This window comes from Photinus pyralis, unplaced genomic scaffold, assembly GCF_008802855.1.
Source record: "Photinus pyralis isolate 1611_PpyrPB1 unplaced genomic scaffold, Ppyr1.3 Ppyr1.4_LG5, whole genome shotgun sequence".
In the NCBI taxonomy this organism is placed as follows: domain Eukaryota; kingdom Metazoa; phylum Arthropoda; class Insecta; order Coleoptera; family Lampyridae; genus Photinus; species Photinus pyralis.
In genome coordinates this window covers 22,192,838-22,206,794 of record NW_022170596.1, presented here as the reverse complement: position 1 = coordinate 22,206,794, position 13,957 = coordinate 22,192,838, and the positions used below count along the sequence as shown (strand labels likewise).

The 13,957-nt window shown below is 36.1% G+C and overlaps 1 long non-coding RNA gene across 1 annotated transcript in view; it reads left to right on the top strand.

Annotated features, from left to right (window-relative positions):
* LOC116172382 overlaps window positions 1-1,373 on the top strand; it is a 54,172-nt gene extending 52,799 nt beyond the window's left edge. Inside the window, exon 2 of the long non-coding RNA XR_004145645.1 lies at window positions 1,292-1,373. This is a non-coding gene — a long non-coding RNA (uncharacterized LOC116172382). The remainder of the gene's footprint in view (window positions 1-1,291) is intronic.
* The last annotated feature ends 12,584 nt before the right edge of the window (window positions 1,374-13,957 follow it).

Sequence of the window (13,957 nt, the reverse complement as noted above, 5' to 3'; positions counted from 1 at the left end):
CCTATGAAATTAAATAATGCAATCATTTTGCGCGCCTATCTGGCCTAATCAATGACGAAACCATCTGCGGTATGACCAATTCTTCTCCAAAACTTCAACGGAATCTTAAACAAATCTAAATTATGCATGCTATGACAGCACAGACATGGCCCACATACTTTTTTTGGTTTACTTGCAACTGACCTAAAATCTCTTCTACTTTTTACAGTGTTTAATTAACATAGATCATTTTGAAATATATATTGAAAACTGCGCCAAGTTAGCAGAACCTTTCAAAATGCAATAATTTACAAATGGTTTGTTTGGCTAACAAACTCGGAACGGCTCAAACGCGGAACTAATCAACACGCTAATTGTGCTCAAAGAAATCGTTTGTGTTTTGCTAATTTCCCGCACTCAAAGCTACCCGTTACGAATTGTATTACGAGGTTTTAGTGTATTCTTAGTTTCTTTTGCGCACCCTTGCCGTGCTTTCGGTCTACTGTTGGGTTTCAAGTGTCATTTTTTCGTCGACGTGTAGTTGTCAGATTTAGAAAACAAACAGCTTTCAAATATAAATGGGTTGAGAAACAATGCGCGTTGGCTTAGAGAGAAATAAGAATGTTCTAATTTTATTTGCTTTCAAAGGAACGCTGCCACTGAGAATCTAATGCGGTGTCATGAAACGGAGTTTCTGAAAATAAACCTTTTTCCAATTTCATTCTACTTAACATAAAAAAACGCGCACTTCCGACATTTTCCATTACAAGCCAAAATGAACATATCCTGAAAACTGTCTTTGGCTGAAAACTAAAAAGTAACACGAAGCGATGTCTCATTTGGAATATATCATGCTCAAATGGAATTAGTGTTTGTATTGTGGTCTGTGGATCTAGGCAAGGAAAATCAATATTGCATGACTCTCCCATACGAACGTCACGATGAAAAGTTTCGTGCTGATTATTGCGAGAAATATTACGAATGAAAGCAATTATTAACAGATATATGCCTATCCGCAATGCGCATTATTATTATAAAGTCTATTTTTAGATTATTTACACGTTAACGGTGACAGGGCCCTTTAAATTATTCCACTAAGAAGTCGAAAATAATTTCGCCTCGCGATGTTCCTGAAGCAATTTCGTTAATTCCGTTGCGTGCGTAAGAATTTGTAAGAATTCAATTTCGTTATATTGCTTTTATCGCGATAAAAAGAAAACTTTACCAGTCAATTTTGACGGCACATAATTTGGACGATGAGATCGTTAACATGCACCATCCACGTTAATAATTTCGCCTTATTTAATTTTAGGTGTGCGGATCGGAGAAGGATAAGGGAAAACTGCCTGGAACGGAAAAGCGGAAAGCAGACGATGCAGATGCGAATAAGGATTTAAAAAAGGTAAGAAACAGTTTTTCAAAATGCTTTATTAGCGCTACCCTCTGGCACAGTTAACGTCTACGAAATCTATTATGCGTGTAGGAAAAAAATGTAGGGCGCATAAGAGATTTGTTCCGCTCGGCCCTTCCTATTAAATTTGACTCTTAAATTTTATAGCCACTGGTATTTCAATGACGTTACTGGATTTGAATTTAAATTGAGCGGAATTCATGAATTTCTTACCTAAATCGGTTGCAATTTATTTCGAAGACAATCTATATTGAAGAATAACAGCTTATTGCGATGGAAAAGCAATAGTTACAGTAGTCCTTTGACGGTTGGGGCGCTTTAATCTTATTATTGCGGGTTAACCCTTTTGTGTAAAGTGTGTCTTCTGAAGCAATATCATAGGGCCATTTCGGGTCTGCCATTAAATACGCTCTAAAGACGTCCGCGCGTGACTTTTAAATGGAATTAGGAAGAGCTCAGAAACGACACACTTTTATGTTAAGTTAGTTAGCATTTTAGGTTTCGTTTCAGTTGTTATTTCAATGAAATTCTAATACAATTTCCCTTCGAAAAAGATTAGTCCTTTGCGCGATTACAGTTATCTGACTCCGGTTCAGGTCAGTGTAATGGTAAGCTTTCAAGCATCCTCCCTTATGCGCGAAAATGTAATGGAACTATCGGCTTTTATCTTATTTTCTTATCCTGAAATTCAGTAAGTGCACCTCACACCCTTAAGGTGAGTAAAACGTGACGGTATTAGAATTTTTCGAGATCATAAATAATAATCTGAACTGATATTTAAATTAGAATTTAATTATGTTAAAAAAACAATAAATCTGTCTTTGAACTTCTCCGTCTTTGGTTCCTGAAGGTTCTGATTGAAACAAGAGAATGTCGAATATGTAACAAATTTATACTGTTAAAGTAGCCTGATTTACATTTGGCAAGTTTACTGGCGGATAGTACTTTCGGCCAGTAAACTTGTCAAGTGTAGATGAGCGGAAAGTGCACTTGCTAGTCACTTGCCACATGTCCGCAAGCGGCAAGTAAAGTTGAGGACCTGGCTAGTTTAGTAGCCGACTTGCCTGTCTGTCTAGACTGTCAAATTGATATAGTTTCGGTGTAGTTGCTGCTTGTAAATAGTGTGGGAAAGTTAGTTAAAATTTTTCCGGAACAATGAAGTGGAACCAGTGGCGTAGCGTGGGGGGGGACGGGGGGCGGAGGGAACTCAAAACATTCACCAGCTCCTAAAATATAGGGCAGCCACATGAATTACCTAAAACTGGATCATGCGTTCGAACAACTATTAAAAGAAGTGACAGAAACAGAAAACATTCCGTGTACTAATATTAGTGCAGGCAAATTGGACTTTGTACAAAAGGAAATTGTTAATGAAGCTTTGTCAAGTGCATATCTTAAAATGGTGTACAACAAATACACTTTCTCACATAACCTCAAAGTAACCGAAAAAATCGCGGAAAGCCGTGTTTTTTGTTTTTTATTGTTCATTTCCACAAAAATGATTTTCTTTTAACCAGACTTGAAATATACTATTTTATAATTGAAATAACTACAAATTTTTCGAATATAAAAAATTAAGAGGTTTCCGAAATATTCGTTTTTTACGGCAAAAAGCTTTTCTTCAAATGTAAATCGTCCTTCAGACATTTATCGTAGGGAGTTCTATTTGGTATCATTTTTTTTGTTTTTATCTATAGGTACTTTTTGATGAAATAAAAAAATTATAGTCCCTATTGAAGAAGAAACTTAAGAAACGGAAAAACTGAAGAAACGACTTCAGTAACATTGAATTTTCTAGTAAATGTTGATAATTTGTTTAAATTTTGGAAATTTGTCAAAAAATGATTTGAGCATTCGATTCTACGGGAAAAAATACAAAAGAAACTATAGGTACATTTCATTGTTTAAACAGAAACTTTGTTCCTTGATGGTATATTCGACATTCGAATGAAATAATTTTGTGTGCTGCAATATACTAGGTGCTAGGCGCAAAAAACCGAAAAAAGTCAGAAATTTTTGCAGATTTTTGACTACAGAAATTTCTCCCAACGTCAGTCGCTGTGGCAAACTTGGATTTTTCTCTCTCTTTACTATTTAAACAAGTTTGAAAAATAAAATCTTCTACTGGACCTTTTGTAACCATTTAGCATTTTTACGTCTAATTTGACTGGACTATCCACAGTTCACTAAAAATTACAATTTTCAATTAACACACTTGACCAACTTTACCACTGACCAAAACTTCAAAACGTAGAACAAAAGCTAGCCGCGAATTCGGCTTCCGGCTACGCAAACGGAACTTCTACGAACTTTAAACTCACATTAGGCGAAACTTTCAATGCTGGCTGCGGCATCAATTGAGTACTAACTGGCCGTAAATCAACAATGAAACTCGCAAGAAGCGAGCTGAATTAAATTGGCCGCACTTTGACCCTAAATGTGGCGTAAAGCCGATTTTAAAAACTTCAACGGAACCTAGTTCCACTCTCAACGTGGCAAAAGGCGACGCTTTTTTTCTTGATGTCCTATTTAAGGCGAAAACCCTTCTTCCGAAAATCAAAATTACAACACACAACAACACAGTTGACAACAAAGACTAGTTAGTAGTCAAAGTTAGTAGACCAAAAAATAGAGGTCGAATAATTTTTATAAATCAATTTCTTATCAGCCATTAAGAAATAAATACAAACTTAATTTCTAGAAAAAATAAAATGTCATCTCTTACCTACACAGAAAAGGCGATAAATCACATCCACCTGTCAATTAAATTAAGCATTTACATTTGATAACAGATAAAGACCAAACAAAATTCCCAGAAATTTCTACGTTAAATATAATAAAAATGTAAACAAAAACAAAAATTTAGCTCCTTCCGATTATTTACTATTTGCAAACCTGAAGAAATGGTTGGGCGGTAAGAGATTTGGGTCGAATGGAGAGGTCATCACTGAAACAACCGCCTATTCTGGGGGACTTGAGAAAACTCACTAACTTATCAAACTGCGCTCCTATTTTTAGCGAATTTTCCAAAAGGAAAATGAACGCGTCACACTCTGTCCGTCTGTACCACTGCTAGTCCTCCAGTTTAAGTTTTTGCGTTGTGGTTTGTCTCGCCTGATAGAAGCAGAAAAGTAAAATAGAAATGTTAATGAATTTATTGTTACTAGTGTGAGAAAGATAAAGAAACCACCACTCGTCTGGCTTCATAATATGCTTGTTTCCCTTCCAGTTACGAGTATATAGTTCACTGGTCGCGAGTGACCATGACATATGATTGAATGGAAGTGTTAAAAAACGACATAATCCCCTTGTGCTGTCATTGTCACGTTTGTTAATAAGTTTGGCAAGCATGTACTGTATGTCCATAGGCACCATACTGCATCTGGAGATGCGAACGCGCTATGGTTATAATTGTGGGTAACATACAAAACTTATTTGGAAAAATTGTAGTGTTGTTTTGTTTGGGATTAACCCCTTCTCCCTAAAGGCAGATATGCGAATACTAATACGGGTGCCTGGTGTTCATTAAGTGAAATAAGAAAGTGAATTATTAAAAAATTAGAAAGAGATGCCAGGATAAAAGCGTAACTTTGTTTAACAACAATAAAGTCGTATATGCTAGAGCATGGTTAAGTTAGCCAGGTATCTCATATTAACTTTTGCAGCATTAACTATTTTATTTCACTTTATCAACAATGGTATGGTCCTGGGTATGGTATAAATTTCCACCTTTAGAGTGACGAGGTTAATCATAAACAAGTCATGCATTATTCTAATTTAATCAATGCTAAATGAAAAGAGATTACGTTGCAGCGTCTTGTTCAGCTTCCCTAATGGTACCATCGGCTTCAACGTCCACTGGAGATCTTTCCGTTTCGCATGCTTTAGAAGTATTTAGTTTTTAGGAAGCAATGTTGCTGACCTCCCGAAATCGCATCGCTGTAAGTCTTACTACGAATGCATGATGCCGGAAGTTTCAATATGCGATCGGATAGATCGTAATATCACATACAAAATTATAAATTATATTTTTCGTCTTTCACCGAATAAAATAAAAATCTTTATCTCGAACTCTTTTATTTGACGTATCGTTTTTCGCCCAAACAATACTAGTTTCATGTCTATTTGCTTAATTCTCTTTGGAAATTTTAAAGCGATGTAGCTACTTTGCCTAGGTTTCACTTTGGTGGTACTGGATTTCCGTGATATCCGAAAACACGTAACGTTTGGTTTAAGGTCTCGTTCGACACTTCTATTTTTTAAAAAAACCGATAAATCTTCACAAACGTCTTTTTTGCTTACTAACACTCGGTTATCATTGAAAACCCCGAACGCAAAAAAACCAACCCCGAAACGTCGGCTTATTTCTAGCAGCTGCGCTGCCCAAAGCTTAATTAGCAATTTTTTTAATCGGACTAATCCCCCTTTAGTTTCTTCATAATTTTGAACGCCCACAATGGCGGATTAGCTTTCAAAATCGCGATGTTAAAATTTTCTATTTGCTAGTGTCTTTTTTCCTATCAGTCCCGAACGGATGTTAATTGTCTCAAAAACAAAGCGATCAGCATTTCCCCGCCCCATTATCCCTCTATCTGAATTCTTTACATCATCACGATCAAAATTTGTTTGGGACACATGGTACATGAAACGCGTTTTTAAGCGTCGAGAAACTCGGAGTAAACGGCAATTCCAGGAATCGAACGAGTTCGGCAAATGGCGGCGATCACTTCAGAAAAACTAAAACAAAATTACGGTAAACATCCTATCGAGAATGAAAACAACAAAACAAATTAATTAGCGGTGTCTACGGGAAAGGAAATTCAGGAAAGCGAAACAATATCTCTCCTTATGGAACAGGAACTAGCTTACCTTGCAATAAAACTAGCGATAGGAATTACTGTACAAGAAAAAGCAAACGCTGAAAATGACGGTCCATACCAAACATCACTTGCAAAAAATTCAAAAGCCAAAGTTGCCAAAGTAAATTTACAGAAACGCTCAAAGTGACAGTACTTACGAATGTAACTTGAGAAGAGCAAAAAGATCCCGCTAAACAACGCTTTACCTTTTTAAAATCCAACTACTTCATGGAGAGACTGACAGTTTTTCCAGCTGACGCACGCGGCGTATTCGGTTATGTACATGAAAAAATGAAACATTCCTTAATTAATACTGCGCCCTGTCTTACAAAACTGTAATTGGTCTAAAAATTCAAGTTAATTAAGAGCGCTTCTTTTGAGGCCCCTCACGACTATGTGGAACCAATTTAATTCGTCGCCGCGCCGCTAATTAAACTTACTTAATTTGCCGAGATTATAGATTCCAGAATTCACTAATCCAATTAACACTATTGTTAATTCTAATGTTACGATCAACCGGCGGGATCGACGATATCAAGCTGATAAACACCTAAACTGCACGGCCTCGACTGGTTTTAAGCTTGTTTTCATATACCATTGGAAACCAAAATCTTCTCATAATTACTTAACGGGACTGAAATTCTTAAATATAACTTGCCCTCGTCTTCTAAATGACAAGAGCGTTTGCACGGCGCAAAGATAATTGAATTGTCTTGACGGGAACGGTTGCAAACGGCGGATTAGTCCGTTTACCTTGAATCTTCAATTCCTAGAACCAACACAAATACTTTCGGCACGCCACTTTTTGTAACGAAGCGCCCAACGCCTCTGGATACCGGGTGTTCACTAAAACTGGTAAACGTAAAGGCAGAAAACGGGTGCTTCGTTACAAAACCAAACCTTGTAATAGAACTGCAAAGAGCTTTATAATCAACTCCAAACGTAATTAATAGAACTTAAATTTACACACTCACATTGTTGTGTGGAGTTGGTCTCGCGGAGCCTCAGCGCCAACTACCGACCTTTTATTGTTAAACTACATTCGTTCTCGTCGGTCAAACCGAATTGTATATAATTGCAATTTTATACCAAATAAGAAATTTAATTTACTATCAAGAGTAAAATCCACAGAAATTGTGTATAGGAGACTTGTTTGATGAAACGTTGAAAATTAATCCCGGCATCTTTTCAAATCACATCGGGCGCTAAAAATTCCCGAAATTGTTTCACTTGGTTGTAATTCTCCATTGATCTATAATATATCTTTTTGTAATTCAACGGACCGTGCAAGGAACAAACGTCTGAATGGAAATTTAGAGGATTTCCATTTATTAAATTCCTTAAGGAACGTTTAAATTTAATTTCTGGGACTAACAGTCGCTACTTTCCAAGTATTCCCAGGTCGTTTTTTTTTGTATTTTCTAGCATCTCATCAACTGTGTTCTTCACACGAGGCACGGTTAATCACCCTCTCAATGGCGCTTAATCGCTTCTTGTAAAAAATTTCACTTGCCGAATTAGCGAGCGTTTCTTCTTCGTTTTAATCGTGACGTGAATTGTCTAATAAACGCCGGCAAAGCGAATGCACGTAGTGACGAAATTGCAAGCGAGGTCATATCGAATCGAGCGAATTCAATGCACGTGCCGCATACACCGTACACCCATCTGCAAATTTCGGATGTGCGGTTCCAATTTGTGGGATAGATTGGATAAATATTCATATTGGTAACTAACGTAGGTACCTTACTCAATTCAGTCCGGCTCCAATATTGTAAAAGCGGCAATTAAAATGTTGTCGTTAGGTTATGGGGTCGTAAACATTTTAGTAAATTTGTTTTACACAGTTACCGGGGTTAATGCGGCAATTTCTTGCAGATGACTAATAAAAAGTTTTTCGATTCAAGTTTTCATGTACCAAATTAACACGCAAAGCCAAGTCACGCATGATACGACCGGCGAGACTCATTTTACACATATTAAACATTTATATGATAATCGTATTCCAAATATGTACAATCCATGTTAATATTTCCTGATATTTTATTTATTTATACGGATACACTTTTGACGGAATTTCAATAGCGAAAGTGTTTTGAAGAATTCCATGCAATATATATTAGGGGTATTCGGGTAGAATACTAAATCGAGCATCGACTCATTTCGAGAGGAAAATCTACCGTTGTCCTTCAATAATGGTTAATTGTTCAAACGCCTTTTGAAATCCTAATCGTGTAACTAACGAACGCCGAACAACCTCTTTTGGAATAATTTATAATCGATATTTTGCAGTCTCTAATTTTCGATTTTGGCTATACTTTACATAATATTTTGCTCCCATTTTCTTTTAGTAATTGGAATGTTTCGCGAGAAGCACTGACGTTAGTCGACTTAATGTAGGTAATTGAAGTTTGTTGCGTATACAAAAAAAACGGCATTTCTCTTTCAAGTGTTCTTTGTATACAGGGTGTTTCATAATTGAATTTCAATACTTAAGGGGGCGATTTTTGGCTCCATTTTAAAAAGAAAACTTCATATGAACCTATGTCCTAAACGTCTTAACTTTTGAGATATAGGGTGGTAAAGTTTTCAAAAGTAAATCATTTCTTATTAATATCTGTAATACCACTTTAGATATTTTAATGAAATTTGGCATGTATGTACTACTATGTATCCAGAGGCATTTTTTAATTTCCACCAGTGGCGTTCGTACGGAATTTCACATGCCCATTTTGTCAGACATTGATGATACGCCACTGATTTCTCTGAAAATAAAAATTATTCTTGAAATCCCCAATCATTTCTAAGCAAATTTGATCCCTTTGCTTTTTTCAATCCGATGCACGGTTTTCGCTCAAAAAAATAAAAACCGTTTCTCTGCATGATCATGACAATATTGTTAACATGGCAATATCACCGTGCAGAAAAAAAAATTTTTCTTTCTTTACGTGAAAACCGTCTGTCGTATTGAAAAAAAAACAAGGGATCAAATTTGTTTATTTTTCTATATTTCATCATAACAAGTGCGGGATGCTTTCTGCATTTCGTTTGAGCTACTCAAGGAAAATCACATAAGCCGATCACAAGAATCGTAATTGAATGCTAAAACTACTTGAATTTTGAAATCACCTTCTTGTGAATTGTTAACATATAAAATACATGTGGAAGGCTCCATAGCACCCTTACTACGTATAGAAACTTACAGATATTATTGAAACATCCTGTATATTAAACTTAAATGAAAGTGGAAAGTGCAGAAATACGTATCGAAAACTATAATAGTATGTCCTAAATTACATTAACACCCTATACCGATCTTTCCCCTAACAAATGATTAAGTTGACATGACATCAAAATAGACTATTTATTAATTAAGCTAAAGGAATTCCTGTAAAGCAATTCCCATAAACGTAATTGAAACGACATTCTCAATGAAACTGCTACGTACATTAGAAAACGTTACGTGCCTATGTGCTATCTATAACAAATAAATTAAACAAATATAGCAAACGAGCTCCTGAGTATGACTATAGCATATGCAAAACCAAATTTTAAACCTGATGTTAGTTTTGCTTTTATTTAATGTATATATGTATGAAATTTCATTTAATTGTCTCCATAAATAAGAAAGTTGGCACTGCACAACCTATACCAAACCAAATTTGGACGATGGCGCTACATTTTCTTTTATTCCAAGTGGCTATGTATCAAATTTCATTTAAATCCCTCCATAAATAAGAAAGTTGGCACTGCGCATGCGCAAAAACAAATTTCGAAACTGGCGTTAAATTTGCTTTTATTTGCGAATCAAACACATACAACCAAAAGCTATCTACGTTCTGCCGCGGTCGACAAATAAACTCCTCTCGCAGCTTTCTCTTTTTCGCTCTAGTGAAAAGCCTCCTTGTGCAATTTGAATTGTTAGATTTACAATTTCTGGTAATTCACAGTTATAGTTAGAACCTGATTCTAATTTGAAGTTTCAGACAATAATTGCAAATTTTATTCAAGTTTCAAGGTAAAATACTTAAAGCTGTATTCAAACCTCAATCACTTGGTAGTCAATGGATTCTCAATGCATTGGGCATGTGAGATCATGGCTACCGGATGCATCGTAATCGGTTGACTGCCCGAAAAAAGTTACCATTGCAAGTCTGGCGAGCTATAACACAATCCTAATGTCCTTTACATGATCAAAACAGCTGGATTAGTCACAATGATGTCATGGAGCAGCATGAGAAGCACGAGCTCATCGATCTTTTTGATTGATGACCTTTATATGCGCGTGATTGTGTCTAGGAGGCGTGGTTAACGATTAAAGATCGCAGATTGAATCTATTAGCACCATTTTGTAGGCGTGCTAGAAAATTAAAAAAAAGTAGGGACGCGCGCAGGAGAGATAACAACAGGGCATTCGGTTTTGAACCACCAGAGCGTCAAGTGCCTGGTCCAAAATAAAGATTTTGCGAACTAAGTAGGAAGCCGGCATTGGGAAAACCACGTTCATTCAATTCGCGTTTGACTCTTGGTGGAGGAGTCAAAGAACCCGTAATGTTAGTTAGCGCCAAGGTTGTTCGTCAAGCAAAAATCGAATAGCTGAAATTCGAACAACCGCGCACATTCAGTACGGAAGTGACGCAATTTAAAGTAAATCTACGAGAAAAAAACACCTTAGTGATATCGTGTACGGAAGTTCGTTTTTGGTCAGCCATAACGAAAGGAATATTTAACGCAGTTATATATTACCGAACGCAGATGTTTCTTTGGAAGGTAAATTTGTTGGACGTTTCGTGAACCCATTCAGAAAGGATTATCGTGGAAATTAAGTAAAAATAAACTCATTTGGTAAAACCAGCGTGCGTTTAGTATTCGAAAAATTGCACGAGTACCAGCCGACTTTTCCGATCAATAAATTAACAGTTTAGAAAAATTTCCACTTCGAAATCGAAAGTCCCAAGAACCAAATTAAATTACTTTCGGTTTAGCTATTAATAAATGAAATTATTGGGGGAGCGGACACTTCCTTGAAAGTATAAAAATAGACGCTTCATTTCCTGATCAATTGCATAAGAAAAGGTAATCGTACATAAAAAATCCATAAAACTTCAGCAGTATTCCTCCCGGAAGTTCCAGGTTTCGTTCTATATTGTCCAGTTTTAAGGAATCATCCCTTCCAGAAAGGCAATACTGATTGGTATCATAGGCAAACCATCGATTCCAGAATACGGTATAATTAAGGCAACGAAAAATGATTTGTATTCAAAAGGAACTATCGGTTCTCTTTAAGAAATTACATTAAATTTGTCGACACTAACTAAAAAAATTGTGAATCGATCTTTGTAAATTGGATGGAGCAGAATTTTATCGTACAAAATAATTGTGATCAGTGGTGTACGTCAGCAAAGTAAGGGGGGGGGGCACACATTTTTTGAATAGCAACGACATGATGTAGTTCGCGCACCGTCGGTCTGTGAGCTTTAAAAATTAAAGAATCATTAGCAGAATAATAATTGCACTTTTTTTTAAAAGAAAAATAAATATTCAAATTATATGAATACAGCGGTCGCCGGCAACTTGGGCGTTTTGTCGGCGGAAGTAACGAACGAGCAAATTGTCGAACTGACTCGGGCGCCACCAAGCGTACGATTCAACAAACGGCGGAGATCACTTCGGAAAAACTAAAATAAAAGTACGGCAAACTCAATAGTGGCAATGAAAGCAACAAACGAATCGGCGGAGTGGTAAATGCGGGAAAGCCAACAATATCTCCCCTCTCCCTTCGAGCAATCAACGCTAGAAAAAAATTCCAATGAATACGGTGCGATAACTTAATGCAAACGGTACGGCCGCAAAAAAAATGTACCTGGCGAAAATGCAAAAGGCAAAAAGATTTAAATACGGTTAAAACACCAAAAGACTTGTGAAGATGCAAAAGTAAAAAGATGCAAACTCATAGTGCGTATTATATTGATTCCATTTCGTACGCCTATACCTTCAAACAAATTAATACCGTTTTTAATTAATTGCGCCTTTCCCGACATCGGAAAAATATGGGACCGCTGTCAGACTTCAAGTTTTTTAAGAGCACACTTAACGCGTTAAATTTAGACTTGATCGTCGGTTCTTATCTGTAACCCATTCAAGTAATTGCGGTTAGTTATACTTATCTAAATAGTCGGAATGAAATCTCCAAATTTGCCCTTTTGTTCCTTGGAATGTGATGTCACTCGACGAAATCGGTTATCACATTGTGTTTTCCTTAAAGTGCACGCCTTTGCCAGTTTCAGTCCTGGATTTTCGCATACCATTGGATAACTAAAATAAAATAAAATAAAATAAAATAGATTAATTGGTATTTATCGGACCTAAAACCTAATAATATTGATGATAATATTAATACCAACATTGATAACGCCATACCCAAATGCAAATGACCAAATATTCCTAAGCAACCAACAAGATTGAGGTCCTCCTCATTACGCTTGCGCAGTATGAACCTACCTAAATAAAACGAGGGACGAATTTTGTAATCTGGTAGTTTCTGTTGCCAACTAAACTGTCGAACTGTCATTCGCTGTTAATGTCAAAGATTCAAGCGTGAAAGCGTTTGATTTATTTCTGATCGCAGTGCTGGATGTTGAGGTTTTATATTTTTCTTTGTGTGTTTATCATCAAACACAGCGCTATCTACAACCTTCTTATAATGAATGCAGTATAGATACAATGTTTCCCAATAGGAGGACAGGGTGGCGTGCAATCGAGTGCCTTGCTTACTCACCCGATTCTCACACCGCTCGATTTTTTTATGGCGTCCCCTGAAGACGCAAGTTTATGGCAAGAAACCAACAAATGTGAAAGATTTAAAACAACAACTTCGGCGGGAGATCCGGAATATCACTCCAGATGTAATTGCTAGGATCCAGAATGTTGAACAATTCCAACACTTAACAATGTTTTTTATTTGTAATAACATCAAATAGCTTATTTTTTTATTTAAATGGTTCTACTTTATCCGCTGAATTAAATACAGGCGCACGCCACTGTTCACAGTTTTGAAGTTTGTAGAGTTGCTGCAACTTTTTAATAATTTTTGATGCAATAAATTGCTTTGACAAAACTTATAAATGTTAACGTGTTTTTCAACGAAAATTATGTAAGTTTCTAACAGTAATTAGCAGAACTATTTTCCTTAATTTGAGTTTTTATCATACATTTGATTATATACTGTAATAATTTTTTTTGTTATATTTAAAAAAGTGTACTCTTTAATAATATGTGATGAAAACTAGTGGTTCCCATTCAAAAATGTCCCCCTTGACTACGCAGAGGTACGCCACTGGCCATAAATTTAAAGTAGGTACGTAGATTGGTCGCAAACTTTTTATAATTATGAATAACATGCAAAACTTCTTTGCAAACATTGTAGTTTTGAAGATAATATATTCAGTGTTCCAGACAAAAATTTCCATCCTGTATAGGTGCAAAGAAAACAGGATTCGCGCATGCGTAACCGGATTTTTTTATTTGTTGACGCTAAATGTTAGTTGAGTTTTAGATTGGGCACAAGACTTGATCATATTAGCTGAATTCGAATGTCGATTTTTTATCACAGTTATTTATTTGATGTTTGATTTTGTTTAAATAAGTATGTGTTTTGTTTTGTTTTTATTTTAGTAATTGTCAATGTAAATTACTTGTTAAACGATTAAGG